The sequence below is a fragment of the Microcebus murinus genome, unplaced genomic scaffold (genome assembly GCF_040939455.1).
Source record: "Microcebus murinus isolate Inina unplaced genomic scaffold, M.murinus_Inina_mat1.0 scaf002_hap2_Mmur4.0, whole genome shotgun sequence".
Lineage (NCBI taxonomy): Eukaryota > Metazoa > Chordata > Mammalia > Primates > Cheirogaleidae > Microcebus > Microcebus murinus.
This window is the reverse complement of record NW_027438948.1, coordinates 824,406-850,972: the sequence shown is the minus strand read 5'-3', so window position 1 is coordinate 850,972 and position 26,567 is coordinate 824,406. Positions and strand designations below refer to the sequence as shown.

At 63.6% G+C, this 26,567-nt stretch overlaps 5 non-coding genes across 5 annotated transcripts; all 5 read left to right on the top strand.

Annotated features, from left to right (window-relative positions):
• Positions 1 to 982: 982 nt before the first annotated feature.
• Positions 983 to 1,101, top strand: LOC142866196 (5S ribosomal RNA). The gene has a single exon (XR_012916237.1). It is a non-coding gene; the product is annotated as a 5S ribosomal RNA (ribosomal RNA).
• Positions 1,102 to 4,624: 3,523 nt separating this feature from the next.
• LOC142866185 (5S ribosomal RNA) lies at positions 4,625 to 4,743 on the top strand. The gene has a single exon (XR_012916226.1). It is a non-coding gene; the product is annotated as a 5S ribosomal RNA (ribosomal RNA).
• Positions 4,744 to 8,275: 3,532 nt separating this feature from the next.
• LOC142866354 (5S ribosomal RNA) lies at positions 8,276 to 8,394 on the top strand. The gene has a single exon (XR_012916361.1). It is a non-coding gene; the product is annotated as a 5S ribosomal RNA (ribosomal RNA).
• Positions 8,395 to 11,917: 3,523 nt separating this feature from the next.
• LOC142866343 (5S ribosomal RNA) lies at positions 11,918 to 12,036 on the top strand. Its single transcript, XR_012916350.1, has one exon. It is a non-coding gene; the product is annotated as a 5S ribosomal RNA (ribosomal RNA).
• Positions 12,037 to 15,525: 3,489 nt separating this feature from the next.
• LOC142866238 (5S ribosomal RNA) lies at positions 15,526 to 15,644 on the top strand. Its single transcript, XR_012916279.1, has one exon. It is a non-coding gene; the product is annotated as a 5S ribosomal RNA (ribosomal RNA).
• Positions 15,645 to 26,567: the final 10,923 nt, after the last annotated feature.

Genomic DNA, 26,567 nt, shown 5'->3' with positions numbered 1-26,567 from the left:
GGCTTCCTTACTGGGTGTGGAAATCTCCTATGCCTTTCCTCGCCTATTCTGTCAGCTTTAAAATTCTCTTTCAGTTGCCACCCTCACAGATGGATTAGGAAACTCTTTCCGGTGCACTCATTAGTGAAATGACCTCAATGAAGCTGGAATCCAATATCTAATCGCCGATTTTTAGCGAGTCCACACGCCAGGGTGGTCGGGGTCCAATGCAGCCCCGGCCAGGCCCAGGCCCCTTGGACTGGGCCACAGGAGGACACAGAGGAGGGTCCCGGCCCCCACGGTCGCGTTGCCGGCAGTTCTCCAAGGGCTTGGGCGTTTTCCAGAGGTAGGAGATGGAGGGGACTGATTTCTTCAGCGCCCCACTAACCACGCCACCCCACCCATGGGACACATCCCTAGAGAGACAGAGAGACGCCCCATACACTCGCTCCCCTCCCCCATGCGCTGTGCCCCAGCCCGGGCCCGGGGGAATAGGCGGCAGCCCACCCACAGGGTGGGGGGCGCAGCTGAAAGGGGTTGTCGGGGAGGGCGGCCCCTGCCTGGGGTCAAAGGGCGGGCGACCCGCCCGTGCGCAATCGGCGGCGGCGGCGGCGGCGGCGGCGGCGGCGGCGGCGGCGGGGGCGGCCACGAGCTGGGGGTGGGCCAGGCGAGGAGAGGAAGGGGGCTGGAAGGTCTCCACCTTGGCGAGTCCAGCCGTGGAGGCGCATCTTGTGTGAGTGTGAGTGAGTGAGTGTGAGTGTGAGTGTGTGTGTGTGTGTGTGTGTATAGAGAGACAGCCCCCCACCCCGGCCCGCCGCTCCCTGCCCGCCCCGCCCCACCCCGCCTGTCACCCCCGTCCCTCGGAGCCCGCCGGACCCGGCCGGTGAACTCAACAGGCCCGCCCGGTGCGGGTCAGCGCCGGCGCGGGGCCTGGGGCGGGAGGAGGCGGCGGGGAAGCGCAGAGAGGCTCGGCTTCTTGAGCGGGGCAGGGGCGCCCTCCGCCGTCTAGGGCCACACCACCCTGAACGCGCCCGATCTCGTCTGGTCTCAGAAGCTAAGCAGGGTCGGGCCTGGTTAGTACTTGGATGGGAGACCGCCTGGGAATACCGGGTGCCGTAGGCTTCTTTTTTTTTTTTTTTTTTTTTTTTTGTTTTGCCTCTTGTTCTGTCCCCTCTCTGGGAGCGAGGCGGCGGCCCGGGGCGGGGGTCACCCCCACCCTCAGCGCCCGCCGCGGTGCCTGGCGCCCCAGCCCGCACCGTGGGGCCTCCTCTTGTCCCAAGCCGCGACACCGCCGTCACGCGGCAGCATGCGTGGCTTCTGGACTGTCAGGTCTCAGACCAAAGGTCTGCTCTGTGGGAACCGACACGCTGGAGGAAACCTTGAGAGTCTGAGAGGGGAGGGAGTTCCAGAAGAAGGCCAGGATGTCATTTTGAGGGAGTATGTGACCAGAACTCGTCCCGTTGCTTTTGGGGTTCTATGGGCTACACGTAGGAATCTTTGGTGGTGGCACCTGATGTTGGGGGATCCGGAGTCACACCCAGACCTGCCCCACAGGCCTCCTTTTACTTTTCTCTTCGGATTCATTATGTTTAAAAAGTGTCTCTTATCTCTATGATTGCATTTTCTTTTCTCTCTCTTTTCAAGCAGATGATGGGAGTCCAAGTATTAAGGTGACATGTGTTGCCCGTGCCCCCCTCCCCCCTGTGTTCTTATTCATTAACCTCTGATGTTGTTCCAGCGTATTGTGGGGGTACCAATGTTAAGGTCGGGTACGTTGCCCTCTCCCAGCCTCCCCCCTCGGGTCAGAGCCTCAAGTGCGCCCATCCCCCAGTCGGTGCGCACCCACCCCATTCCTAATGGAGGTGTATGCCCATCCCCTCCCCCCACCCGCCCGACACCCACCCGATGAAGGTGATTCCTCTGTGTCCACTTGGGTGTCCGTCGGTTCGTACCCATTTGCTGGTGAGCGCGAGCACGTGGTGCTCGTGTGTCCATTCTTGGGCTACCTGGCTTACTGGAACGGGTTCCAGCTCTGGCCAGGAGAACCACGAGAGGTGCCCTCTCACCGCTGCTCCTCCTAGCTGAATAGCACTCCGTGGTGTCCACGCGCCACATTTCATTTACGCACTGGTGGGTCGATGGGCACTCGGGTCGCTTCCAGGTCTTTGCGATTGTGACTTGTGCCCTGACTCTAACCCTAACCCTTACCCAGCCCCGTCTCCTCCTCGGCCCCTGCCTGAATGACTCCTTCCCGCCCGGCCTGTCACCTGTCACCGTCCTCTGCCCCTGCCTGACACGCTCCTCCCCGCCCGGGCCGTCACCGTCCTCGGCCCCTGCCTGACGGGGCTCCTCCGTCGCCTGGGCCTTCCAAGGGCTTGGTGTGGACGCTGGTTCCAGGACGCCCTCCCAGGAACCCGGTAGCAGGGCGGCCGCAGCGTCTCGCGCCACCCAACCGTCCGCCGGCCGGCGGCCGTCGCTAAGTGGCCTGCGGGGGACGTGCCCCCACTGTGGGGCGGGCGCCCAGCCTGGTGTCTTCTCCGAGGCCCCGTGGCTGCTTTCCCCCCCCCCGCAAGGGGAGAGCCGCGGAGGTGGGGACCGCCTCCTCGTGGGGACGTACACCCAGCTCTCCACGTCGGATTCCGGGGCTCTCTGTCCTGCCAGAAGGCCCAGCTGGCCTGCGGGTCCTTAGAGTGGCAAAAACATCCGAAAACTGAGATTGAGGGTCCGGTGGTTGTCTGCACTTTTGTGCTGGGCACCCCAGGGAGGCCCGGGGGCTGGCTGGACAACGCGGTCTGCTGGGCGGGGGGGGGGGTTTGGAGGAGCAACTGATGCCCTTTGCACTTTGGGTAGCAAGTGTCTGAGGTGTCTCTGAGCCCTGCGCCATGTCGGGGGTGGGGGTGGGAGGTCGGGGGGGGGTGTGGAGGAGCAGGAGGAGGAGGAGGAGGTGGGAAGGGCCGTGGCCTGCAGTCGTGTTCCCGGGGTGGCTTCTTCCACAGGCTGCTTGGCCTGGGCTCCCTGCACCTGGGCCTTTGGAGGACTGGCCCTGTGCTTGCCAACGCTTCCCCTGCAGGGACCCAGAGCTGGGAGGTTGCATCTCTCAGCCCTGGGTCGGGCAGAGCCCCAGCGGGCCATGCCCACAACCTCTCTCAGCACGGGTCCCCCAGAAGGCTCCTTTGGGACCAGGATTCTCTTGCGGGTGACTCTTTAAGGTCTGGCCCCTGGATGGAGGGGCACCAGGAGTAGAGGAGCAGGAAGGGGAAGGGGGTGGCCGTGCGAGGGGACACTTTCAGGCCAAGTCCCAGCTTCAGCCTGATCCTCCTGGGAACCCCGGGGTGTACGTCACACCTCCTGGTTGTCCCGCTCTGAGACAAGGAGCCGGGCTTCGCATTCCCCCAGCAGCCAGTCGTGGGCTGAGGACACCTGGGGCGTTGGGAACTCCCTGGCTTCTCCTTGGCTTAACATCTGGAGCTGCTTGTGAATCGTGCCGCCACACACACCCGAGTGCAGGTGTCTTCTGCACAGACTGCGGGCCTCGCTCTTCTGAATGCCGCTAGCTCGCCACCCACCCACGGGTGAACCTGGTCAGGGTACTTTCTCTCGGGGGCAGACTCTGATCCTGGCGGGCTACCGGTGTCTCTGTTTGCTCGTTTCTTTCTTCCATTTCGGGAAAGGCTTCCTTACTGGGTGTGGAAATCTCCTATGCCTTTCCTCGCCTATTCTGTCAGCTTTAAAATTCTCTTTCAGTTGCCACCCTCACAGATGGATTAGGAAACTCTTTCCGGTGCACTCATTAGTGAAATGACCTCAATGAAGCTGGAATCCAATATCTAATCGCCGATTTTTAGCGAGTCCACACGCCAGGGTGGTCGGGGTCCAATGCAGCCCCGGCCAGGCCCAGGCCCCTTGGACTGGGCCACAGGAGGACACAGAGGAGGGTCCCGGCCCCCACGGTCGCGTTGCCGGCAGTTCTCCAAGGGCTTGGGCGTTTTCCAGAGGTAGGAGATGGAGGGGACTGATTTCTTCAGCGCCCCACTAACCACGCCACCCCACCCATGGGACACATCCCTAGAGAGAGAGAGAGACGCCCCATACACTCGCTCCCCTCCCCCATGCGCTGTGCCCCAGCCCGGGCCCGGGGGAATAGGCGGCAGCCCACCCACAGGGTGGGGGGCGCAGCTGAAAGGGGTTGTCGGGGAGGGCGGCCCCTGCCTGGGGTCAAAGGGCGGGCGACCCGCGCGTGCGCAATCGGCGGCGGCGGCGGCGGCGGCGGCGGCGGCGGCGGCGGGGGCGGCCACGAGCTGGGGGTGGGCCAGGCGAGGAGAGGAAGGGGGCTGGAAGGTCTCCACCTTGGCGAGTCCAGCCGTGGAGGCGCATCTTGTGTGAGTGTGAGTGTGTGTGTGTGTGTGTGTGTGTGTGTGTGTGTGTGTATAGAGAGACAGCCCCCCACCCCGGCCCGCCGCTCCCTGCCCGCCCCGCCCCACCCCGCCTGTCACCCCCGTCCCTCGGAGCCCGCCGGACCCGGCCGGTGAACTCAACAGGCCCGCCCGGTGCGGGTCAGCGCCGGCGCGGGGCCTGGGGCGGGAGGAGGCGGCGGGGAAGCACAGAGAGGCTCGGCTTCTTGAGCGGGGCAGGGGCGCCCTCCGCCGTCTAGGGCCACACCACCCTGAACGCGCCCGATCTCGTCTGGTCTCAGAAGCTAAGCAGGGTCGGGCCTGGTTAGTACTTGGATGGGAGACCGCCTGGGAATACCGGGTGCCGTAGGCTTCTTTTTTTTTTTTTTTTTTTTTTTTGTTTTGCCTCTTGTTCTGTCCCCTCTCTGGGAGCGAGGCGGCGGCCCGGGGCGGGGGTCACCCCCACCCTCAGCGCCCGCCGCGGTGCCTGGCGCCCCAGCCCGCACCGTGGGGCCTCCTCTTGTCCCAAGCCGCGACACCGCCGTCACGCGGCAGCATGCGTGGCTTCTGGACTGTCAGGTCTCAGACCAAAGGTCTGCTCTGTGGGAACCGACACGCTGGAGGAAACCTTGAGAGTCTGAGAGGGGAGGGAGTTCCAGAAGAAGGCCAGGATGTCATTTTGAGGGAGTATGTGACCAGAACTCGTCCCGTTGCTTTTGGGGTTCTATGGGCTACACGTAGGAATCTTTGGTGGTGGCACCTGATGTTGGGGGATCCGGAGTCACACCCAGACCTGCCCCACAGGCCTCCTTTTACTTTTCTCTTCGGATTCATTATGTTTAAAAAGTGTCTCTTATCTCTATGATTGCATTTTCTTTTCTCTCTCTTTTCAAGCAGATGATGGGAGTCCAAGTATTAAGGTGACATGTGTTGCCCGTGCCCCCCTCCCCCCTGTGTTCTTATTCATTTACCTCTGATGTTGTTCCAGCGTATTGTGGGGGTACCAATGTTAAGGTCGGGTACGTTGCCCTCTCCCAGCCTCCCCCCTCGGGTCAGAGCCTCAAGTGCGCCCATCCCCCAGTCGGTGCGCACCCACCCCATTCCTAATGGAGGTGTATGCCCATCCCCTCCCCCCACCCGCCCGACACCCACCCGATGAAGGTGATTCCTCTGTGTCCACTTGGGTGTCCGTCGGTTCGTACCCATTTGCTGGTGAGCGCGAGCACGTGGTGCTCGTGTGTCCATTCTTGGGCTACCTGGCTTACTGGAACGGGTTCCAGCTCTGGCCAGGAGAACCACGAGAGGTGCCCTCTCACCGCTGCTCCTCCTAGCTGAATAGCACTCCGTGGTGTCCACGCGCCACATTTCATTTACGCACTGGTGGGTCGATGGGCACTCGGGTCGCTTCCAGGTCTTTGCGATTGTGACTTGTGCCCTGACTCTAACCCTAACCCTTACCCAGCCCCGTCTCCTCCTCGGCCCCTGCCTGAATGACTCCTTCCCGCCCGGCCTGTCACCTGTCACCGTCCTCTGCCCCTGCCTGACACGCTCCTCCCCGCCCGGGCCGTCACCGTCCTCGGCCCCTGCCTGACGGGGCTCCTCCGTCGCCTGGGCCTTCCAAGGGCTTGGTGTGGACGCTGGTTCCAGGACGCCCTCCCAGGAACCCGGTAGCAGGGCGGCCGCAGCGTCTCGCGCCACCCAACCGTCCGCCGGCCGCCGGCCGTCGCTAAGTGGCCTGCGGGGGACGTGCCCCCACTGTGGGGCGGGCGCCCAGCCTGGTGTCTTCTCTGAGGCCCCGTGGCTGCTTTCCCCCCCCCCGCAAGGGGAGAGCCGCGGAGGTGGGGACCGCCTCCTCGTGGGGACGTACACCCAGCTCTCCACGTCGGATTCCGGGGCTCTCTGTCCTGCCAGAAGGCCCAGCTGGCCTGCGGGTCCTTAGAGTGGCAAAAACATCCGAAAACTGAGATTGAGGGTCCGGTGGTTGTCTGCACTTTTGTGCTGGGCACCCCAGGGAGGCCCGGGGGCTGGCTGGACAACGCGGTCTGCTGGGCGGGGGGGGGGTTTGGAGGAGCAACTGATGCCCTTTGCACTTTGGGTAGCAAGTGTCTGAGGTGTCTCTGAGCCCTGCGCCATGTCGGGGGTGGGGGTGGGAGGTCGGGGGGGGGTGGAGGAGCAGGAGGAGGAGGAGGAGGAGGAGGTGGGAAGGGCCGTGGCCTGCAGTCGTGTTCCCGGGGTGGCTTCTTCCACAGGCTGCTTGGCCTGGGCTCCCTGCACCTGGGCCTTTGGAGGACTGGCCCTGTGCTTGCCAACGCTTCCCCTGCAGGGACCCAGAGCTGGGAGGTTGCATCTCTCAGCCCTGGGTCGGGCAGAGCCCCAGCGGGCCATGCCCACAACCTCTCTCAGCACGGGTCCCCCAGAAGGCTCCTTTGGGACCAGGATTCTCTTGCGGGTGACTCTTTAAGGTCTGGCCCCTGGATGGAGGGGCACCAGGAGTAGAGGAGCAGGAAGGGGAAGGGGGTGGCCGTGCGAGGGGACACTTTCAGGCCAAGTCCCAGCTTCAGCCTGATCCTCCTGGGAACCCCGGGGTGTACGTCACACCTCCTGGTTGTCCCGCTCTGAGACAAGGAGCCGGGCTTCGCATTCCCCCAGCAGCCAGTCGTGGGCTGAGGACACCTGGGGCGTTGGGAACTCCCTGGCTTCTCCTTGGCTTAACATCTGGAGCTGCTTGTGAATCGTGCCGCCACACACACCCGAGTGCAGGTGTCTTCTGCACAGACTGCGGGCCTCGCTCTTCTGAATGCCGCTAGCTCGCCACCCACCCACGGGTGAACCTGGTCAGGGTACTTTCTCTCGGGGGCAGACTCTGATCCTGGCGGGCTACCGGTGTCTCTGTTTGCTCGTTTCTTTCTTCCATTTCGGGAAAGGCTTCCTTACTGGGTGTGGAAATCTCCTATGCCTTTCCTCGCCTATTCTGTCAGCTTTAAAATTCTCTTTCAGTTGCCACCCTCACAGATGGATTAGGAAACTCTTTCCGGTGCACTCATTAGTGAAATGACCTCAATGAAGCTGGAATCCAATATCTAATCGCCGATTTTTAGCGAGTCCACACGCCAGGGTGGTCGGGGTCCAATGCAGCCCCGGCCAGGCCCAGGCCCCTTGGACTGGGCCACAGGAGGACACAGAGGAGGGTCCCGGCCCCCACGGTCGCGTTGCCGGCAGTTCTCCAAGGGCTTGGGCGTTTTCCAGAGGTAGGAGATGGAGGGGACTGATTTCTTCAGCGCCCCACTAACCACGCCACCCCACCCATGGGACACATCCCTAGAGAGACAGAGAGACGCCCCATACACTCGCTCCCCTCCCCCATGCGCTGTGCCCCAGCCCGGGCCCGGGGGAATAGGCGGCAGCCCACCCACAGGGTGGGGGGCGCAGCTGAAAGGGGTTGTCGGGGAGGGCGGCCCCTGCCTGGGGTCAAAGGGCGGGCGACCCGCCCGTGCGCAATCGGCGGCGGCGGCGGCGGCGGCGGCGGCGGCGGCGGCGGCGGGGGCGGCCACGAGCTGGGGGTGGGCCAGGCGAGGAGAGGAAGGGGGCTGGAAGGTCTCCACCTTGGCGAGTCCAGCCGTGGAGGCGCATCTTGTGTGAGTGTGAGTGAGTGAGTGTGAGTGTGAGTGTGTGTGTGTGTGTGTGTGTATAGAGAGACAGCCCCCCACCCCGGCCCGCCGCTCCCTGCCCGCCCCGCCCCACCCCGCCTGTCACCCCCGTCCCTCGGAGCCCGCCGGACCCGGCCGGTGAACTCAACAGGCCCGCCCGGTGCGGGTCAGCGCCGGCGCGGGGCCTGGGGCGGGAGGAGGCGGCGGGGAAGCGCAGAGAGGCTCGGCTTCTTGAGCGGGGCAGGGGCGCCCTCCGCCGTCTAGGGCCACACCACCCTGAACGCGCCCGATCTCGTCTGGTCTCAGAAGCTAAGCAGGGTCGGGCCTGGTTAGTACTTGGATGGGAGACCGCCTGGGAATACCGGGTGCCGTAGGCTTCTTTTTTTTTTTTTTTTTTTTTTTTTGTTTTGCCTCTTGTTCTGTCCCCTCTCTGGGAGCGAGGCGGCGGCCCGGGGCGGGGGTCACCCCCACCCTCAGCGCCCGCCGCGGTGCCTGGCGCCCCAGCCCGCACCGTGGGGCCTCCTCTTGTCCCAAGCCGCGACACCGCCGTCACGCGGCAGCATGCGTGGCTTCTGGACTGTCAGGTCTCAGACCAAAGGTCTGCTCTGTGGGAACCGACACGCTGGAGGAAACCTTGAGAGTCTGAGAGGGGAGGGAGTTCCAGAAGAAGGCCAGGATGTCATTTTGAGGGAGTATGTGACCAGAACTCGTCCCGTTGCTTTTGGGGTTCTATGGGCTACACGTAGGAATCTTTGGTGGTGGCACCTGATGTTGGGGGATCCGGAGTCACACCCAGACCTGCCCCACAGGCCTCCTTTTACTTTTCTCTTCGGATTCATTATGTTTAAAAAGTGTCTCTTATCTCTATGATTGCATTTTCTTTTCTCTCTCTTTTCAAGCAGATGATGGGAGTCCAAGTATTAAGGTGACATGTGTTGCCCGTGCCCCCCTCCCCCCTGTGTTCTTATTCATTAACCTCTGATGTTGTTCCAGCGTATTGTGGGGGTACCAATGTTAAGGTCGGGTACGTTGCCCTCTCCCAGCCTCCCCCCTCGGGTCAGAGCCTCAAGTGCGCCCATCCCCCAGTCGGTGCGCACCCACCCCATTCCTAATGGAGGTGTATGCCCATCCCCTCCCCCCACCCGCCCGACACCCACCCGATGAAGGTGATTCCTCTGTGTCCACTTGGGTGTCCGTCGGTTCGTACCCATTTGCTGGTGAGCGCGAGCACGTGGTGCTCGTGTGTCCATTCTTGGGCTACCTGGCTTACTGGAACGGGTTCCAGCTCTGGCCAGGAGAACCACGAGAGGTGCCCTCTCACCGCTGCTCCTCCTAGCTGAATAGCACTCCGTGGTGTCCACGCGCCACATTTCATTTACGCACTGGTGGGTCGATGGGCACTCGGGTCGCTTCCAGGTCTTTGCGATTGTGACTTGTGCCCTGACTCTAACCCTAACCCTTACCCAGCCCCGTCTCCTCCTCGGCCCCTGCCTGAATGACTCCTTCCCGCCCGGCCTGTCACCTGTCACCGTCCTCTGCCCCTGCCTGACACGCTCCTCCCCGCCCGGGCCGTCACCGTCCTCGGCCCCTGCCTGACGGGGCTCCTCCGTCGCCTGGGCCTTCCAAGGGCTTGGTGTGGACGCTGGTTCCAGGACGCCCTCCCAGGAACCCGGTAGCAGGGCGGCCGCAGCGTCTCGCGCCACCCAACCGTCCGCCGGCCGGCGGCCGTCGCTAAGTGGCCTGCGGGGGACGTGCCCCCACTGTGGGGCGGGCGCCCAGCCTGGTGTCTTCTCCGAGGCCCCGTGGCTGCTTTCCCCCCCCCCGCAAGGGGAGAGCCGCGGAGGTGGGGACCGCCTCCTCGTGGGGACGTACACCCAGCTCTCCACGTCGGATTCCGGGGCTCTCTGTCCTGCCAGAAGGCCCAGCTGGCCTGCGGGTCCTTAGAGTGGCAAAAACATCCGAAAACTGAGATTGAGGGTCCGGTGGTTGTCTGCACTTTTGTGCTGGGCACCCCAGGGAGGCCCGGGGGCTGGCTGGACAACGCGGTCTGCTGGGCGGGGGGGGGGGTTTGGAGGAGCAACTGATGCCCTTTGCACTTTGGGTAGCAAGTGTCTGAGGTGTCTCTGAGCCCTGCGCCATGTCGGGGGTGGGGGTGGGAGGTCGGGGGGGGGTGTGGAGGAGCAGGAGGAGGAGGAGGAGGTGGGAAGGGCCGTGGCCTGCAGTCGTGTTCCCGGGGTGGCTTCTTCCACAGGCTGCTTGGCCTGGGCTCCCTGCACCTGGGCCTTTGGAGGACTGGCCCTGTGCTTGCCAACGCTTCCCCTGCAGGGACCCAGAGCTGGGAGGTTGCATCTCTCAGCCCTGGGTCGGGCAGAGCCCCAGCGGGCCATGCCCACAACCTCTCTCAGCACGGGTCCCCCAGAAGGCTCCTTTGGGACCAGGATTCTCTTGCGGGTGACTCTTTAAGGTCTGGCCCCTGGATGGAGGGGCACCAGGAGTAGAGGAGCAGGAAGGGGAAGGGGGTGGCCGTGCGAGGGGACACTTTCAGGCCAAGTCCCAGCTTCAGCCTGATCCTCCTGGGAACCCCGGGGTGTACGTCACACCTCCTGGTTGTCCCGCTCTGAGACAAGGAGCCGGGCTTCGCATTCCCCCAGCAGCCAGTCGTGGGCTGAGGACACCTGGGGCGTTGGGAACTCCCTGGCTTCTCCTTGGCTTAACATCTGGAGCTGCTTGTGAATCGTGCCGCCACACACACCCGAGTGCAGGTGTCTTCTGCACAGACTGCGGGCCTCGCTCTTCTGAATGCCGCTAGCTCGCCACCCACCCACGGGTGAACCTGGTCAGGGTACTTTCTCTCGGGGGCAGACTCTGATCCTGGCGGGCTACCGGTGTCTCTGTTTGCTCGTTTCTTTCTTCCATTTCGGGAAAGGCTTCCTTACTGGGTGTGGAAATCTCCTATGCCTTTCCTCGCCTATTCTGTCAGCTTTAAAATTCTCTTTCAGTTGCCACCCTCACAGATGGATTAGGAAACTCTTTCCGGTGCACTCATTAGTGAAATGACCTCAATGAAGCTGGAATCCAATATCTAATCGCCGATTTTTAGCGAGTCCACACGCCAGGGTGGTCGGGGTCCAATGCAGCCCCGGCCAGGCCCAGGCCCCTTGGACTGGGCCACAGGAGGACACAGAGGAGGGTCCCGGCCCCCACGGTCGCGTTGCCGGCAGTTCTCCAAGGGCTTGGGCGTTTTCCAGAGGTAGGAGATGGAGGGGACTGATTTCTTCAGCGCCCCACTAACCACGCCACCCCACCCATGGGACACATCCCTAGAGAGAGAGAGAGACGCCCCATACACTCGCTCCCCTCCCCCATGCGCTGTGCCCCAGCCCGGGCCCGGGGGAATAGGCGGCAGCCCACCCACAGGGTGGGGGGCGCAGCTGAAAGGGGTTGTCGGGGAGGGCGGCCCCTGCCTGGGGTCAAAGGGCGGGCGACCCGCGCGTGCGCAATCGGCGGCGGCGGCGGCGGCGGCGGCGGCGGCGGCGGCGGGGGCGGCCACGAGCTGGGGGTGGGCCAGGCGAGGAGAGGAAGGGGGCTGGAAGGTCTCCACCTTGGCGAGTCCAGCCGTGGAGGCGCATCTTGTGTGAGTGTGAGTGTGTGTGTGTGTGTGTGTGTGTGTGTGTGTGTGTGTATAGAGAGACAGCCCCCCACCCCGGCCCGCCGCTCCCTGCCCGCCCCGCCCCACCCCGCCTGTCACCCCCGTCCCTCGGAGCCCGCCGGACCCGGCCGGTGAACTCAACAGGCCCGCCCGGTGCGGGTCAGCGCCGGCGCGGGGCCTGGGGCGGGAGGAGGCGGCGGGGAAGCACAGAGAGGCTCGGCTTCTTGAGCGGGGCAGGGGCGCCCTCCGCCGTCTAGGGCCACACCACCCTGAACGCGCCCGATCTCGTCTGGTCTCAGAAGCTAAGCAGGGTCGGGCCTGGTTAGTACTTGGATGGGAGACCGCCTGGGAATACCGGGTGCCGTAGGCTTCTTTTTTTTTTTTTTTTTTTTTTTTGTTTTGCCTCTTGTTCTGTCCCCTCTCTGGGAGCGAGGCGGCGGCCCGGGGCGGGGGTCACCCCCACCCTCAGCGCCCGCCGCGGTGCCTGGCGCCCCAGCCCGCACCGTGGGGCCTCCTCTTGTCCCAAGCCGCGACACCGCCGTCACGCGGCAGCATGCGTGGCTTCTGGACTGTCAGGTCTCAGACCAAAGGTCTGCTCTGTGGGAACCGACACGCTGGAGGAAACCTTGAGAGTCTGAGAGGGGAGGGAGTTCCAGAAGAAGGCCAGGATGTCATTTTGAGGGAGTATGTGACCAGAACTCGTCCCGTTGCTTTTGGGGTTCTATGGGCTACACGTAGGAATCTTTGGTGGTGGCACCTGATGTTGGGGGATCCGGAGTCACACCCAGACCTGCCCCACAGGCCTCCTTTTACTTTTCTCTTCGGATTCATTATGTTTAAAAAGTGTCTCTTATCTCTATGATTGCATTTTCTTTTCTCTCTCTTTTCAAGCAGATGATGGGAGTCCAAGTATTAAGGTGACATGTGTTGCCCGTGCCCCCCTCCCCCCTGTGTTCTTATTCATTTACCTCTGATGTTGTTCCAGCGTATTGTGGGGGTACCAATGTTAAGGTCGGGTACGTTGCCCTCTCCCAGCCTCCCCCCTCGGGTCAGAGCCTCAAGTGCGCCCATCCCCCAGTCGGTGCGCACCCACCCCATTCCTAATGGAGGTGTATGCCCATCCCCTCCCCCCACCCGCCCGACACCCACCCGATGAAGGTGATTCCTCTGTGTCCACTTGGGTGTCCGTCGGTTCGTACCCATTTGCTGGTGAGCGCGAGCACGTGGTGCTCGTGTGTCCATTCTTGGGCTACCTGGCTTACTGGAACGGGTTCCAGCTCTGGCCAGGAGAACCACGAGAGGTGCCCTCTCACCGCTGCTCCTCCTAGCTGAATAGCACTCCGTGGTGTCCACGCGCCACATTTCATTTACGCACTGGTGGGTCGATGGGCACTCGGGTCGCTTCCAGGTCTTTGCGATTGTGACTTGTGCCCTGACTCTAACCCTAACCCTTACCCAGCCCCGTCTCCTCCTCGGCCCCTGCCTGAATGACTCCTTCCCGCCCGGCCTGTCACCTGTCACCGTCCTCTGCCCCTGCCTGACACGCTCCTCCCCGCCCGGGCCGTCACCGTCCTCGGCCCCTGCCTGACGGGGCTCCTCCGTCGCCTGGGCCTTCCAAGGGCTTGGTGTGGACGCTGGTTCCAGGACGCCCTCCCAGGAACCCGGTAGCAGGGCGGCCGCAGCGTCTCGCGCCACCCAACCGTCCGCCGGCCGCCGGCCGTCGCTAAGTGGCCTGCGGGGGACGTGCCCCCACTGTGGGGCGGGCGCCCAGCCTGGTGTCTTCTCTGAGGCCCCGTGGCTGCTTTCCCCCCCCCCGCAAGGGGAGAGCCGCGGAGGTGGGGACCGCCTCCTCGTGGGGACGTACACCCAGCTCTCCACGTCGGATTCCGGGGCTCTCTGTCCTGCCAGAAGGCCCAGCTGGCCTGCGGGTCCTTAGAGTGGCAAAAACATCCGAAAACTGAGATTGAGGGTCCGGTGGTTGTCTGCACTTTTGTGCTGGGCACCCCAGGGAGGCCCGGGGGCTGGCTGGACAACGCGGTCTGCTGGGCGGGGGGGGGGTTTGGAGGAGCAACTGATGCCCTTTGCACTTTGGGTAGCAAGTGTCTGAGGTGTCTCTGAGCCCTGCGCCATGTCGGGGGTGGGGGTGGGAGGTCGGGGGGGGGTGGAGGAGCAGGAGGAGGAGGAGGAGGAGGAGGTGGGAAGGGCCGTGGCCTGCAGTCGTGTTCCCGGGGTGGCTTCTTCCACAGGCTGCTTGGCCTGGGCTCCCTGCACCTGGGCCTTTGGAGGACTGGCCCTGTGCTTGCCAACGCTTCCCCTGCAGGGACCCAGAGCTGGGAGGTTGCATCTCTCAGCCCTGGGTCGGGCAGAGCCCCAGCGGGCCATGCCCACAACCTCTCTCAGCACGGGTCCCCCAGAAGGCTCCTTTGGGACCAGGATTCTCTTGCGGGTGACTCTTTAAGGTCTGGCCCCTGGATGGAGGGGCACCAGGAGTAGAGGAGCAGGAAGGGGAAGGGGGTGGCCGTGCGAGGGGACACTTTCAGGCCAAGTCCCAGCTTCAGCCTGATCCTCCTGGGAACCCCGGGGTGTACGTCACACCTCCTGGTTGTCCCGCTCTGAGACAAGGAGCCGGGCTTCGCATTCCCCCAGCAGCCAGTCGTGGGCTGAGGACACCTGGGGCGTTGGGAACTCCCTGGCTTCTCCTTGGCTTAACATCTGGAGCTGCTTGTGAATCGTGCCGCCACACACACCCGAGTGCAGGTGTCTTCTGCACAGACTGCGGGCCTCGCTCTTCTGAATGCCGCTAGCTCGCCACCCACCCACGGGTGAACCTGGTCAGGGTACTTTCTCTCGGGGGCAGACTCTGATCCTGGCGGGCTACCGGTGTCTCTGTTTGCTCGTTTCTTTCTTCCATTTCGGGAAAGGCTTCCTTACTGGGTGTGGAAATCTCCTATGCCTTTCCTCGCCTATTCTGTCAGCTTTAAAATTCTCTTTCAGTTGCCACCCTCACAGATGGATTAGGAAACTCTTTCCGGTGCACTCATTAGTGAAATGACCTCAATGAAGCTGGAATCCAATATCTAATCGCCGATTTTTAGCGAGTCCACACGCCAGGGTGGTCGGGGTCCAATGCAGCCCCGGCCAGGCCCAGGCCCCTTGGACTGGGCCACAGGAGGACACAGAGGAGGGTCCCGGCCCCCACGGTCGCGTTGCCGGCAGTTCTCCAAGGGCTTGGGCGTTTTCCAGAGGTAGGAGATGGAGGGGACTGATTTCTTCAGCGCCCCACTAACCACGCCACCCCACCCATGGGACACATCCCTAGAGAGAGAGAGAGACGCCCCATACACTCGCTCCCCTCCCCCATGCGCTGTGCCCCAGCCCGGGCCCGGGGGAATAGGCGGCAGCCCACCCACAGGGTGGGGGGCGCAGCTGAAAGGGGTTGTCGGGGAGGGCGGCCCCTGCCTGGGGTCAAAGGGCGGGCGACCCGCGCGTGCGCAATCGGCGGCGGGGGCGGCCACGAGCTGGGGGTGGGCCAGGCGAGGAGAGGAAGGGGGTTGGAAGGTCTCCACCTTGGCGAGTCCAGCCGTGGAGGCGCATCTTGTGTGAGTGTGAGTGTGAGTGTGTGTGTGTGTGTGTGTGTGTGTATAGAGAGACAGCCCCCCACCCCGGCCCGCCGCTCCCTGCCCGCCCCGCCCCGGCCCGCCTGTCACCCCCGTCCCTCGGAGCCCGCCGGACCCGGCCGGTGAACTCAACAGGCCCGCCCGGTGCGGGTCAGCGCCGGCGCGGGGCCTGGGGGGGGAGGAGGCGGCGGGGAAGCGCAGAGAGGCTCGGCTTCTTGAGCGGGGCAGGGGCGCCCTCCGCCGTCTAGGGCCACACCACCCTGAACGTGCCCGATCTCGTCTGGTCTCAGAAGCTAAGCAGGGTCGGGCCTGGTTAGTACTTGGATGGGAGACCGCCTGGGAATACCGGGTGCCGTAGGCTTCTTTTTTTTTTTTTTTTTTTTTTTGTTTTGCCTCTTGTTCTGTCCCCTCTCTGGGAGCGAGGCGGCGGCCCGGGGCGGGGGTCACCCCCACCCTCAGCGCCCGCCGCGGTGCCTGGCGCCCCAGCCCGCACCGTGGGGCCTCCTCTTGTCCCAAGCCGCGACACCGCCGTCACGCGGCAGCATGCGTGGCTTCTGGACTGTCAGGTCTCAGACCAAAGGTCTGGCACCCTGTCTGACCGTCCCCCATGGGTGTGTGGACACACGCAGATCGACACAGCGCACGGCCTGCCCATCTCCCATGGGTGTGTGGAAACAGCTAGATCCACACAGAGCCCTGCCTTCCTGTCACCCATGGGTGAGTGGACACAGCCTGATCCACACTGCGCCCTGCCTGCCTGTGTCCCTTTGGTGTGTGGACACAGCCAGTTCCACACTGCGCCCTGACTGCCCGTCTCCCGTGGGTGAGTTTACACAGTCACATCCACACTGCGCCCTGTCCGCCTGTCTCTGCTGGGTGTGTGGACACAAGAAGTTCCACACAGCGCACTGCCACCCGTCTCCCGTGGGTGAGGGGACACAATAAATCCACACGGCGCCCAGCCAACATGTCTCCCATGGGTGAGTAGACACAGCCACGTCCACACAGCGTCCTGCCTACCCGTCTGTTTGATGTGTGGACACAGCAAGTTCCACACTGCTCCCTGTCTGCCCGTGTCCCGTGGATGTGTGGACAATGACAGTTCCACACATAGCCCAGCCTGCATGTCACCCATGGGTGAGTGGATACAGCCAGATCCACACTGTGCCCTGCCTGCCCTTCTCCCGTGGGTGAGTGGACACAGCCAGATCCACACGGCGAACAGCCTGCCCGTCTCCCATGGTTCAGTGGACACAGCCACATCCAAACTGCGCCTGACTGACCGTCTCCCTTGGGTTTTTGGACACAGCCACATCCACACGACGCCCTGCCTGCCCGTCTCCCGTGAGTAAGTGGACACAGCCAGTTCCACACAGAGCCCTGCCTGCCCATCTCCCTTTGGTGAGTGGACACCTCCACATCCGTACTGCGCCCTGCATGCCCGTCTCCCATGGGTGAGTGGACACAGCCAGTTCCACACTGCGCCTAGCCTGCCTGTCACCCATGGGTGAGTGGACACAGCTAGATCCACACTGCGCCCGGCCTGCACGTCTACTGTGCTTGTGTGGACACAGTCAGTTCCACACAGAGCACTGCCTGACCGTCTCCCGTAGGTGTGTGGACATAGCCAGTTCCACACTGCGCTCTGCCTTCTCGTCACCCATGCGTGAGTGGACACAGCCAGATGCACACTGCGCCCTGCATGCCCCTCTCCCGTTTGTGTGTGGACACAGCCAGATCCACACGGCTCCCAGCCTGCCCGTCTCCCGTGGGTGTGTTGACACAGCCACATCCACACAGCACCCTGCTTGACCGTCTCCCGTGGGTGAGTAGACACAGCCAGTTCCACACTGCGCCCTGCCTGCCCGTCTCCCGTGGGTGAGTGGAGACAGCCACATCTACACATGCCCTGCCTGCCCGTCTCTGGTGGGTGTGTGGACACAGCCATTTCCACACTGCGTCCTGCTTGCCCGTCACCCATGGGTGAGTGATCACAGCCAGATCCACACTGCACCCTGCCTGCCCATCTTCCGTGTGTGAGTGGACACAGCCAGTTCCACACTGCGCCCTGCCTGCCCGTCACCCATTGGAGATTGGACAAGCCAGATCCACACTGCACCCTGCCTGTCCTTCTCCCGTGGTTGAGTGGACACAGCCAGTTCCACACTGCACCCTGCCTGCCAGTCTCCTGTGGGTGAGTGGAGATAGCCACATCCACACAGCGCCCTGCCTGCCCGTCTCTTGTGGGTGTGTGTACACAGCCATTTCGACACTGCGCCCTGCTTGCCCGTCAACCATGTGTGAGTGGACACAGCCAGATCCACACAGCACCCTGCCTGCCCGTCTCCGGTGGGTGTGTGGACACAGCCATATCCACACAGCGCCCTGCCTGCCCGTCTCCCATGGGTGAATGGACACAGACAGATCCACACAGCGCCCTGCATGCCCGTCTCCGGTGGGTGTGTGGACACAGCCAGATCCACACAGCGCCCTGATGCCCGTCTCCCATGGGTGATTGGACACAGCCAGATCCACACAGCGCCCTGCCTGCCCGTCTCTGGTGGGTGTGTGGACACAGCCAGATCCACACAGCGCCCTGCCTGCCCATCTCCCATGAGTGTGTCGACACAACCATATCCACACGGCGCCCAGCCTGCCCGAATCCCGTGGGTGAGTGGACACAGCCACATCCACACAGCACCCTTTCTGACCATCTCCCATGGATGTGTGGACACAGCATGTTCCACACAGCGCCCTGCCTGCCCGTCTGCCGTGGGTGAGTGGACACAGCCAGATCCACATAGCGCCCTCCCTGCCCGTCTCCGTGAGTGTGTGTACACGGCAACATCCACACGGCGCCCAGCCTGCCCGTCTCCCGTGCGTGAGTGGACACAGCCACATCCACACAGCCCCCTGCCTGCCCGTCTACCGTGGGTGAGTAGACACAGCCAGATCCACACAGTGCTGCGACCTGCCTGCCCGTCTCCCGTATGTTAGTGGACATAGCCAGATCCACACAGTGCCCTGCCTGCCCGTCTCTCATGAGTGTGTCGACACAACCAGATCCACACGGCGCCCAGCCTGCACGTCTCCCATGGGTGTGTGGACACAGCCAGATACACACAGTGCCCTGCCTGCCCGTCTCCCATGGGTATGTGGACACGGCCAGAACCACACTGCACTCTGCATGCCCGTCTCCCGTGGGTGTGTGGACACAGCGAGTTCCACACAGAACCCTGCCTGGCAGTCTCCCATGGGTGTATGCACACAGCCGGATCCACACGACGCCCAGCCTGCCCGTCTCCCATGGGTGTGTGGACACAGTCAGATGCACACGGCACCCAGCCTGCCCGTCTTCAGTGAGTGAGTGGACACAGCCAGATCTACACTGCGCCCTGCCTGCCCATCTACTGTGGGTGTGTGGTCACAGCCAGTTGCACACAGAGCCCTGCCTGCCCGTCTCCGGTGCGTGTGTGGACACAGCCAGTTCCACACTGCGCCCTGCCTGCCCATCTCCCGTAGGTGAGTAGACACTACCATTTCCACACTGCGCCCTGCCTGCCAATCTTCCGTGGCTGAGTGGAGACAGGCACATCCACACAGAGTCCTGCCTGCCCGTCTCTGGTGGTGGTTGTGGACACTGCCAGTTCCAAACTGCGCCCTGCCTGCCAGTCACAGATGTGTGATTGGACACAGCCACATCCACACTGCGCCCTGCCTGCCAGTCTCCCGTGGGTGTGTGGATACGGCAAGATCCACACTGCGCCCTTCCTGCCCGTCTCCCGTGTGTGAGTGGGCACAGCCACATCTATACTCCACCCTGCCTGCCCGTCACCCATGGGTGAGTGGACATAGCCAGTTCCACACTGCGCCCTGCCTGTCTGTCTCGTGGGTGAGTGGACACAGCCAGTTCCACACAGCGCCCTACCTGACGTCTCAGGTGGTTGTGTGGACACAGCAAGTTCCACACTGCACCCTGCCTGCCCGTCTCCCGTGGGTGAGTGGACACAGCCACATTCACACTGCGCCCTGCCTGCCAGTCTCCCGTGGGTGAGTGGACACAGCTAGTTCCACACAGAGCCCTTCCTGCCCGTCTCCCTTGGGTGAGTGGACACAGCCACTTCTACACTCTGCCCTGCCTGCCCGTCTCCTGTAGGTGAGTGGACACAGCCACATCCACATGCGACATTCCTGTACATCTCCCGTGGATGAGAGGACACAGACAGTTCCACACTGCGACCTACTTGCCCGTCAGACTTGGGTGTGTGAACACGGCAAGATCCACACTGTGCCCTGCCTGCCTGTCTCCCGTGGGTGAGTGGACACAGCCTGTTACACACTGTGCCCTACCTGCCCGTCTCCCGTGGGTGTGTGGACACGGCCAGATCCACACAGCGCCCTGCCTGCCCATCTCCCGTGGGTGAGTGGACACAGACACATTCACACTGCGCCGTGCCTGCCCGTCTCCCATGGGTGTGTGGACACAGCAAGATCCACTCTGCGCCCTGCCTGTCCATCTCCCGTGGGTGAGTGGACACAGCCAGATCCACACTGCGCCTTGCCTGCCCGTCTCCCGTGGGTGAGTGGACACAGCCAGATCCGCATTGCGCCCTGCCTGCCCATCTGCCGTGGGTGAGTGGACACAGCCAGATCCGCACTGCGCCCTGCCTGCCCGTCTGCCGTGGGTGAGTGGACACAGCCAGATCCGCACTGCGCCCTGCCTGCCCGTCAGCCATGGGTGAGTGGACACAGCCTGATCCACACTGCGCCCTACCTGCCCGTCTCTTGTGGGTAGTGGACACAGCCAGATCCGCACAGGCCCTGCCTGCCAGTCTGCCGTGGGTGAGTGGACACAGCCAGATCCGCACTGCGCCCTGCCTGCCCATCTGCCGTGGGTCAGTGGACATAGCCAGATCCACTCAGCACCCTTTCTGCCCGTCTCCCGTGGGTGAGTGGACACAGCCATATCCACACTGCGCCTTGCCTGCCCGTCTCTCGTGGGTGAGTGGACACAGCCAGATCCGCACTGCGCCCTGCCTGCCCGTCTGCCGTGGGTGAGTGGACATAGCCAGATCCGCACTGGGCCCTGCCTGCTCGTCTGCCATGAGTCAGTGGACATAGCCAGATCCACACAGCACCCTCTCTGCCCGTCAACCTTAAGGTAGTGGACACAGCCAGATCCACACAACGCCTTGCCTGCCCGGCTCCCGTGGGTGAGTGGACACAGCCAGAACAACACTGCGCACTCACTGCCCGTCTCCCGTGGGAGTGTGGACACAGCCCGATCCACACTGCGCAATGCCTGCCCCTCTGCCGTGGGTCAGTGGACATAGCCAGATCCACACGGCACCCTCTCTGCCCGTCTCCCGTGGGTGAGTGGACACAGCCAGATCCACACTGCGCCCTGCCTGCCCGTCTGCCGTGGGTGAGTGGACACAGTCAGATCCGCACTGCGCCCTGCCTGACCGTCTGCCGTGGGTGAGTTGACACAGCCAGATCCGCACTGCGCCCTGCCTGCCCGTCTGCCGTGGGTGATTGGACACAGCAATATCCGCACTGCACCCTGCCTGCCCATCTGCCGTGGGTCAGTGGACATAGCCAGATGCAAACAGCACCCTCTCTGCCCGTCTCCCGTGGGTGAGTGGACACAGCCAGATCCACACTGTGCCCTGCCTGCCCTTCTCCAATGGGTGAGTGGACACAGCCAGATCCACACTGCGCCTTGCCTGCCCGTCTCCCATGGGTGAGTGGACACAGCCAGATCCCCACAGCGCCCTGACTGCCCGTCTGCTGTGGGTGAGTGGACACAGCTAGATCCACACTGCGCCCTCACTGCCCGTCTCCCGTGGGAGTGTGGTCACAGCCAGATCCACACTGTGCCCTGCCTGCCTGTCTCCCGTGGGTGAGTGGACACAGCCAGATCCACACTGCGCCTTGCCTGCCCATCTACCGTGGGTGAGTGGACACAGCCAGATCCGCACTCCGCCCTGCATGCCCGTTTGCCGTGGGTGAGTGTACAAAGCCAGATCCGCACTGCGCCCTGCCTGCCCGTCTGCCGAGGGTCAGTGGACATAGCCAGATCCACACAGCACCCTCTCTGCCCGTCTCCCGTGGGTGAGTGGACACAGCCAGATCCAAACTGCGCCTTGCCTGTCGGTCTCTCGTTGGTGAGTGGAGACAGCTAGATCCGCAGTGCGCCCTGCCTGCCCGTCTGCCGTGGGTGAGTGGACATAGCCTGATCCGCACAGCGCCCTGCCTGCCCATCTGCCGTGGGTCAGTGGACATAGCCAGATCCACACAGCACCCTCTCTGTCCGTCTCCCGTGGGTGAGTGGACACAGCCAGATCCACACTACGCCTTGCCTGCCCGTCTCCCGTGGGTGAATGGACACATCCAGATCAGCAATGCGCAATGTCTGCCCGTCTTCCGTAGGTGAGTGGACACAGCCAGATCCGCACTGCGCCCTGCCTGTCCATCTGCCGTGGGTCAGTGGACATAGCCAGATCCACACAGCACCCTCTCTGCCCGTCTCCCGTGGGTGAGTGGAAACAGCCAGAACCGCACTGCGCCTTGCCTGCCCGTCTCCCGTGGGTGAGCGGACACAGCCAGATCCAAACTGCGCCCGGTCTGCCCGTCTGCCGTGGGTGAGTTTACACAGCCATATCCGCACTGCGCTCTGCCTGCCCATCTGCCGTGGGTCAGTGGACATAGCCAGATCCACACAGCACCCTCTCTGCCCGTCTCCCGTGGGTGAGTGGACACAGCCAGATCCGCACTGCGCCCTGCTTGCCCGTCTGCCGTGGGTGAGTGGACACAGCCAGATCCACACTACACCCTCACTGCTCGTCTCCCGTTGGAGTGTGGACACAGCCAGATCCACACTGCGCCTTGCCTGCCCGTCTGCCGTGGGTGAGTAGACACAGCCAGATCCGCACTGCGCCCTGCCTGCCCGTCTGCCGTGGGTGAGTCGACACAGCCAGATCCGCACTGTGCCCTGCCTGCCCATCTGCCATGGGTGAGTGGACACAGCCAGATCCACACTGCGCCCTCACTTCCCGTCTCCGGTGGGTGAGTGGACACAGCCAGATCCACACTGCGCCCTCACTGCCCGTCTCCCGAGGGAGTGTGGACACAGCCAGATCCACAATGTGCCCTGCCTGCCTGTCTCCCGTGGGTGAGTGGACATAGCCAGATCCACACAGCACCCTCTCTGCCCGTCTGCCGTGGTGAGTGGACACAGCCAGATCCACACTGCGCCTTGCCTGCCCGTCTTCCGTGGGTGAGTAGTCACAGCCAGATCCGCACTGCAGCCTGCCTGCCCGTCAGCCATGGGTGAGTGGACACAGCCTGATCCACACTGCGCCCTACCTGCCCGTCTCTTGTGGGTAGTGGACACAGCCAGATCCGCACAGGCCCTGCCTGCCAGTCTGCCGTGGGTGAGTGGACACAGCCAGATCCGCACTGCGCCCTGCCTGCCCATCTGCCGTGGGTCAGTGGACATAGCCAGATCCACACAGCACCCTTTCTGCCCGTCTCCCGTGGGTGAGTGGACACAGCCATATCCACACTGCGCCTTGCCTGCCCGTCTCCCGTGGGTGAGTGGACACAGCCAGATCCGCACTGCTCCCTGCCTGCCCGTCTGCCGTGGGTGAGTGGACACAGGCAGATCCGTACTGCGCCCTGCCTGCCCGTCTGCCATGGGTCAGTGGACATAGCCAGATCCACACAGTACCCTCTCTGCCCGTCTTTCGTGGGTGCATGGACACAGCCAAATCCACACTGCGGCTTGACTGCACGTCTCCCGTGGGTGAGTGAGCACAGCCAGATCCGCACTGCGCCCTGCTTGCCCGTCTGCCGTGGGTGAGTGGACATAGCCAGATCCGCACTGCGCCCTTCCTGCTCGTCTCCCGTGGGTGAGTGGGCACAGCCAGATCCGCACTGCGCCCTGCCTGCCCGTCTGCCGTGGGTGAGTGGACATAGCCAGATCCGCACTGGGCCCTGCCTGCTCGTCTGCCATAAGTCAGTGGACATAGCCAGATCCACACAGCACCCTCTCTGGCCGTCTCCCGTGGGTGAGTGGACACAGCCAGATCTGCACTGCGCCCTGCCTGCCTGTCTCCCGTGGGTGAGTGGACACAGCCAGATCCACACTGCGCCTTGCCTGCCCGACTCCCGTGCGTGAGTGGACACAGCCAGATCCACACTGTGCCCTGCCTGCCCCTCTCCCGTGGGGGAGTGGACACAGCCAGATCCACACTGTGCCCTGCCTGCCCGTCTGCCGTGGGTGAGTGGATACAGCCAGATCCGCACTGCGCCCTGCCTACCCGTCTGCCGTGGGTCACTGGACATAGGCAGATCCACAGAGCACCCTCTCTACCCGTCTCCCGTGGGTGAGTGGACACAGCCTGATCCACACTGTGCCCTACCTGCCCGTCTCTTGTGGTTAGTGGACACAGCCAGATCCGCACAGGCCCTGCCTGCCAGTCTGCCGTGGGTGAGTGGACACAGCCAGATCCGCACTGCGCCCTGCCTGCCCATCTGCCGTGGGTCAGTGGACATAGCCAGATCCACACAGCACCCTCTCTGCCCGTCTCCCTTGGGTGAGTGGACACAGCCATATCCAAACTGCGCCTTGCCTGCCCGTCTGCCGTTGGTGAGTGGACACAGCCAGATCCGCACTGCTCCCTGCCTGCCTGTCTGCCGTGGGTGAGTGGACACAGCCAGATCCGCACTGCGCCCTACCTGCTCGTCTGCCGTGGGTCAGTGGACATAGCCAGATCCACACAGTACACTCTCTGCCCATCTTTCGTGGGTGAGTGGACACAGCCAGATCAACACTGCGGCTTGACTGCACGTCTCTCGAGGGTGAGTGGGCACAGCCAGATCCGCAATGCGCCCTGCCTGCCCGTCTGCCTTGGGTGAGTGGACATAGCCAGATCCGTACTGCGCCCTGCCTGCTCGTCTGCCATGAGTCAGTGGACATAGCCAGATCCACACAGCACCCTCTCTGCCCGTCTCCCGTGGGTGAGTGGACACAGCCAGATCCACAGTGCGCATTGCCTGCCCGTCTCCCGTGGGTGAGTGGACACAGCCAGATCTGCACTGTGCCCTGCCTGCCTGTCTGCCGTGGGTCAGTGGACACAGCCAGATCCGCACTGCGCCCTGCCTGCCCGTCTTCCAGGGGTCAGTGGACATAGCCAGATCCACACAGCACCCTCTCTGCCCGTCTCCCGTGGGTGAGTGGACACAGCCAGATCCACACTGCGCCCTGCCTGCCGGACTCCTGTGGGTGAGTGGACACAGCCAGATCCACACTGTGCCCTGCCTGCCCGTCTCCCGTGGGTGAGTGGACCTAGCCAGATCCACACTGTGCCCTGCCTGCCCGTCTCCCGTGGGTGAGTGGACACAGCCAGATCCACACTGCGCCTTGCCTGCCCGTCTCCCGTGGGTGAGTGGACACAGCCAGATCCCCACAGCGCCCTGACTGCCCACCTGCCGTGGGTGAGTGGACACAGCCAGATCCACACTGCGCTCTCACTGCCCATCTCCCGTGGGAGTGTGGACACAGCCAGATCCACACTGTTCCCTGCCTGCCTGTCTCCCGTGGGTGAGTGGACATAGCCAGATCCACACAGCACCCTCTCTGCCCGTCTCCCATGGGTGAGTGGACACACCCAGATCCACACTGTGCCCTGCCTGCCCCTCTCCCGTGGGTGAATGGACACAGCCAGATCCACACTGTGCCCTGCCTGCCCGTCTCCCGTGGGTGAGTGGACACAGCCAGATCCACACTGCGCCTTGCCTGCCCGTCTCCCGTGGGTTAGTGGACACAGCCAGATCCCCACAGCGCCCTGACTGCCCGTCTGCCGTGAGTGAGTGGACACAGCCAGATCCACACTGTGCCCTCACTACCTGTCTCCCGTTGGAGTGTGGATACAGCCAGATCCAGACTGTGCCCTGCCTGCCTGTCTCCCGTGGGTGAGTGGACATAGCAAGATCCACACAGCACCCTCTCTGCCCGTCTCCCGTGCGTGAGTGGACACAGCCAGATCCGCACTGCGCCCTGCCTGCTCGTCTGCCGTGGATCAGTGGACACAGCCAGATCCACACTGCGCCTTGCCTGCCCGTCTCCCGTGGATGCGTGGACACAGCCAGATCCACACTGCGCCTTGCCTGCCCGTCTGCCGTGGGTGAGTTGACACAGCCAGATCCGCACTGTGCCCTGCCTGCCCGTCTGCCGTGGGTGAGTGGACACAGCCAGATCCGCACAGCGCCCTGCCTGCCCGTGTACCCTGGGTCAGTGGACATAGCCAGATCCACACAGCACCCTCTCTGCCCGTCTCCCGTGGGTGACAGGACACAGCCAGATCCACACTGCGCCTTGCCTGCCCGTCGCCCGTGGGTGAGTGGACACAGCCAATTCCGTACTGCTCCCTGTCTGCCCGTCTGCCGTGGGTGAGTGGACACAGCCAGATGCACACTGTGCCCTGCCTGCCCGTCTGCTGTGGGTCAGTGGACATAGCCAGATCCACACAGCACCCTCTCTGCCCGTCTCTTGTGGGTGAGTGGACACAGCCATATCCACATGTGCCTTGCCTGCCCGTCTCCCGTGGGTGAGTGGACACAGCCAGATCCTCACTGCGCCCTGCCTGCCCGTCTCCCGTGGGCGAGTGGACACAGCCAGATCCGCACTGCGCCTTGCCTACCCGTCTCCCCTGGGTGAGTGGACACTGCCAGTTCCACACAGCGCCCTACCTGCCCGTCACCCATGGGTCAGTGGACACAGCCAGTTCCACACAGCGCCCCACCTGCCCGTCACACGTGGGAGTGTGGACACTGCCAGATCCACACCACGCCCTGCCTGCCCGTGTCTCGTGGGTGAGTGGACACTGCCAGAACAAAACAGCGCCCTGCCTGCCCGTCCCCCGTGGGTGAGTGGACAAAGCCAGTTCCACACAGTGCTTTACCTACCCGTCACCCGTGTGTCCGTGGACACAGCCCGTCCCACAGAGCGCCCTACCTGCCACTCTATCATGGGTGAGTGGACAGCGCCAGTTCCACACCGAGCCCTGCCTGCCCGTCTCCCGTGGGTGATTGGACACTGCCAGTTGAACACAGCACCCTGCCTGCCCGTCTCCCGTGTGTGAATGGACACTGCTACTTCCACAGAGCGCCCTACCTGCCTGTCACCCGTGGGTCAGTGGACACAGCCAGTTCCACACAGCGCCCTACCTGCCCGTCAGCCGTGGGTGAGTGGACACTGCCAGTTCCACACCGCGCCCTG